Source organism: Heterocephalus glaber, unplaced genomic scaffold (genome assembly GCF_053883595.1).
Source record: "Heterocephalus glaber isolate CG9 unplaced genomic scaffold, H.glaber_assembly_v1.0 deba00001720, whole genome shotgun sequence".
Classification (NCBI taxonomy): Eukaryota; Metazoa; Chordata; class Mammalia; order Rodentia; family Bathyergidae; genus Heterocephalus; species Heterocephalus glaber.
Window position 1 is genome coordinate 10090397 of NW_028258433.1, and position 4121 is coordinate 10094517.

The 4121-nt window shown below is 38.4% G+C and overlaps 1 pseudogene; it reads right to left on the reverse strand.

Annotated features, from left to right (window-relative positions):
- Positions 1–912: 912 nt before the first annotated feature.
- On the reverse strand, positions 913–2788 carry LOC101709296 (oxysterol-binding protein-related protein 9 pseudogene; annotated as a pseudogene).
- Positions 2789–4121: the final 1333 nt, after the last annotated feature.

Sequence of the window (4121 nt, forward strand, 5' to 3'; positions counted from 1 at the left end):
TTGGAAGGTACAAAGCAAGCTGTTGGAAGATCTAGGAACAGAACCAGACTTGAGGCTTGTTTTAATTCCATGCCATGAAGCAGCTGGCAGGATTAAGGTCAGGGAAAAATTTCTCCAAGCATCTTTCTGGTCCCCTTATGTAGGAACTTTATGTTTCTTTGAGAATTATGCAAGTGATTTTTAATTTTATGAATACATTTTCTCACATGTAAATGTATGTAGATGGCTACTCCTCAGTTTATTATTCTTGGACCTACTTCTTTAGTGCAGATAAGTTTTGTAATTGGAAGTGTAGAAGTCATCCCACTATTTTTTTTTCCAGGATTAGATAAATTGAATAGTTCAATTCTAAAATAAAAGTTATTATAGATGAAATAACTAAATTTCCTAACACTTGATTTTTGATACATTGTGCTAGTTTTCTAAAACAACTCTTGAGGAACCAGTATTTACAGATGAGTATTTATGAAAAACCTGCCATCAATGTGTATCTATTTATGTGCATGTATATATATGTGTGTGCGTGTGCATATATATATGTATGTAACCCAAGATACATAAAGTAGGAAACACTTGGTATGTAATATCTTAAAAGTAGAACTAGAGTGCAGAGTATGAGATTTGGGTTTATAAATGCTTTTCAAAGCATGGGGTTTGGAAAAGAGCAGACATCTTGTTTCAAAACCTGAAGGTTTTTTTCTCAGGACTGAAGTCAAAACTGTAACTGCCAGAGGAAAAAAGAAGCTTTTCCTGCTTTAATTGTTCATCTGCATCATAAAGTCCAGTATCCCTGAGATAGGAACCACTGCAGTAAGAAGGGAGCAATACGTTCTCCCAAAGGAAGGTTGTTTGTTGCTTCATTAGGCGGAGCTACCACCTGGGTCATCAGGCATGAACTCAGTGCTTCCCAACCTAATGCTTCACAGCACCAAGACGTTTCAATAACGGTTCATTGTAAACCCAGCATTCTCCATCTTCATGGAATAAACTTGTCTCCCACTGAATTTCCTTTTTCTTCCATTCTTGGGCTTCTGCTCTTTACCTTTCTTCAAGTCTGTGCTTTGGTTCAGTTGCTGCATCAATGTCTCTGATTTTTAAATTGAAAGTGACATCCTTCCAAAGCCAGCGGGACTCATACTCATTCTGATCTTCCAACTTCCTCACTTTCTTCTTGATTATAGGCAACTTCTTAGTATCTACAAAAACTGTATTTTCTCCTGTTGCATACTTTGCATACATTATACCATTCCATTCTCCTTCAATTGAACAAAAAAACTTCTTATCATTTGGAGAAAAAAATCTCAGCAGTAATTCTGTGTTTCTTGCCCCCATAGAAAGGTTTAGTGTGGAAGACGATGTTTGCACTATAGCCTGTTTTGGAACAATTAATACTGCATTCTCCTCCTAATTCCACCCAGGGCACTGTGAGGATAGACCTTCCATAACCATTAGGGAATGTGAGGATGTAATGTTCGTCATAGTCTAGACACGAGACACAACCCTGCCCTATGTTGTGCACCCCAATTGACATCCCAAGGAACTTTGATTTGGTCCAGATATGAGCACTGAATTGTATCTTCTTGTTGAAACACTCAGCATAAAAGGCTGAAATTGGTGGATGATGGGAAACCTGCTCAGCCATGAATATTACACTGTTTTTAGAAACCCAAGGAACAGGTCCTTCTGAAACTAGCTCTGTGTTCTCTTCAGTGTCATTTGGTAACGTCCAGTGACACTGAAAGATCTCACCCAAAATGCGGCTGTATGGCTTTTTGGCAATTGATCCTTTCCTTCCTGCCTGAAAGGCTAAGAGGTACCATTTCACGACCTGAACCATTCAATCCCTGGGATCCTTCTGGTCACTAATGCTCACAAACAGATCCGGATGTGCAAAAAAGTCTGCATACATTTCTAAAAGAGATCTTCTTTCAAGAATAAATGTTGGAACTACCTTAGTCAGATCCATTCCGAGCCTAACCTGTCCCAAGAGGTGCAGGATGACACTCTTGTGCTCCTCCACCGACCCTGCCTCCCCGTCGTCATCTCTGTCATCCTGTGAATCAAAAAGGTCAGCATCACTTCTTCCATTGGACGTGGAAGAATTCAGTGATTCCGTGGTATCTGGACGCTTTAGGCTATTTCCCGAGCTGCTGTGGGTCAAGACTGAGGCAGATCCAGAAGAATCTATTAAGCGCTTTGGAGATGAGCTGCTTTGATGGAATTCATCAGGGTCATAGAACTCGTCTTCGCTGCTAGAGTATGAGAACTCTGGGACTGTATTTGGAGACAAGTTGATATGGTTTGGAGAAGTCAGACTCCTACTAGGTGGTGAATCCCCGCTGCCTGTACTATTTGGTGTTGGAGTCTGATGATGTCCCAAGGTAGCTAACACAGGGCCAACGGATAGGGAAGATGGACGCTGCTCTGATTTACACAACTGAGTAGGTTCTGGAGGCAAGACAGTCTGGGAAGGTATTGTGATGATCACAGGCTCCAAGGAACTAGGTTGATATATTGCATCTACAGGGTTAATAGTACTTTTAGCAATCTGCAGCAACACAATGCAGTGTTTAATTGATTCTACCATGCTATTTGTTGTCTCCTTGAGAGTTTCAATTTTCTTTCTCTGTCCATCATCTTTACAGTTTTGAAGCTTGTCAAAAAGCTTTAGTTGTTCTATCAAGATCTGTAGGTAAGCATCAGCCTCTGTCAGTTTCTTGTCAAAGTCTTGGACACTAGGAACCGATGCTGAATCTAAACCTCCGCAAGCAGCCAGCAAGAAAGCCATTCGAGGAGGCCCGCCCTCTACGCCTCTCGGGAGGGAGCGGGAGCGGGGCTGTTCCCAAGCGCCCCTCTTCTCCCCCGACCGATTTCCAGCCGAGGCCCCCGCAGTAAACTGAGAGGTTTGGCCCATCTATTTTTTTAAAGACTGTATGTGACTAGTGTTAGTAAATTATGAGCAGAACTATCTAAAACTCAAAACTCAAAATTTCTAGCATAATTACAGGCACCTCACAGAATCCAAAGAAAAAAAATGCACCCAGCACAAAAGAATTGGTACCAGAAAAATAAAGACTCTTGGGCATCAAGATGTAAGAATTTTAGCAAGTGAAAGGGTTTTTCTTATACATGGAATATTTGAAATCAACTTCTTTAGTACATATTACTTAGATTTTCCATATTAAAATTTTAAACCAAAGCTAATTCCTACTATTTATTAAAACAAACTCTATTAGGCTAAGTCAGATAATACAGCATCCATCTGAATTCCTGTTTGGGGAATTTAAGAATAATTTGAAAATTAAAAATGCAGTAAGTACACTGTTGGAACTAACATATAGCCATGTAGAAAAAATAGTTTTTCCCCATTAAGTTTATTGGTACATTTTAGGTATAAAATACAGTTACATTCATCATTGGGATCTTGTACCATTACATGAGTATCTTGGTTCTTATTTTTTTCCCCTTCCCTTGCCCTCCCTTCACCCCCTCCACCCTTCCCTATTTGCAAAGACTTTGTTTCCATTTTTTTCCTTTTCTCAAATTTTTTCTTTTCCCTTCTTTCCTTTCCCCTACCCCTCCCACTTCCCCTGCTCCTTTAGACCTTTACTTCCTATTACACAATATCAATTATACATTTTTAAAATTACAATATCAAGATCTAGGAGACATTACCACAGATTTTACAGAATTTAAAAGAATATAGAAAGCATATTACAAAAATCTGTTTTGAAATATATTTGACAACTTCTAAGAAGTACCTGGGAAGACAAATTAATGAAACAAACTCTGGAGGAAATATAAAATTTGAATAGCACCTATTAAAGAAAGTATATTCCTAGCTTGAAAACCTACCTATATGACAACAGCAGGCTTGTATACATTTTAACTGATAAGAAAAAATAATTTATTGAGAAATTATTTCTCTTTCCCCCTAAAGATTTTTTCTAAAATGTTAATTGGATCATAATAATTGTACGTATTTCTATGGTACAGTGAGATATTTCAATATGTGTATATGAGGCGTTAATGATCAGGTTAGGGCAATTAATGTATCTATCATCTCAAACATTTTATCATTTCTTTGACAATATTCAAAATATTTCCACTAACTATCTTAA